The sequence below is a fragment of the Bison bison genome, unplaced genomic scaffold (genome assembly GCF_000754665.1).
Source record: "Bison bison bison isolate TAMUID 2011002044 unplaced genomic scaffold, Bison_UMD1.0 scf7180017864466, whole genome shotgun sequence".
NCBI classification, from domain to species: Eukaryota; Metazoa; Chordata; class Mammalia; order Artiodactyla; family Bovidae; genus Bison; species Bison bison.
In genome coordinates this window covers 2136908-2137317 of record NW_011495027.1, presented here as the reverse complement: position 1 = coordinate 2137317, position 410 = coordinate 2136908, and the positions used below count along the sequence as shown (strand labels likewise).

The window sequence follows — 410 nt, the reverse complement described above, 5'->3', positions numbered from 1 at the left end:
GAGATCCAACCAGTCCATTCTGAAACAGATCAGCCCTGGGATTTCTTTGGAAGGAATGATGCTAAAGCTGAAACTCCAGTAATTTGGCCAACTCATGCGAAGAGTTGACTCATTGGAAAAGACTCTGATGCTGGGAGGGATTGGGGGCAGGAGGAAAAGGGGACGACAGAGGATGAGATGGCTGGATGGCATCACTGACTCGATGGACGTGAGTCTGAGTGAACTCCGAGAGTTGATGATGGAAAGGGAGGCCTGGCATGCTGCGATTCATGGGGTCGCAAAGAGTCGGACATGACTGAGCGACTGAACTGAACTGAACTGAGAATGAATAACAAGGAATTATGTCAAAGAAGAGAGTGATCAATGGTGTCAATTATTGTGCACATACAGATCAAGTGTATGTGAGATAA

General features: G+C 46.8%; 1 protein-coding gene across 1 annotated transcript in view; it reads right to left on the bottom strand.

The window, feature by feature from the left end:
* Nucleotides 1–410, bottom strand: part of SPATA1 (spermatogenesis associated 1) — a 53729-nt gene that overhangs the window by 52509 nt on the left and 810 nt on the right.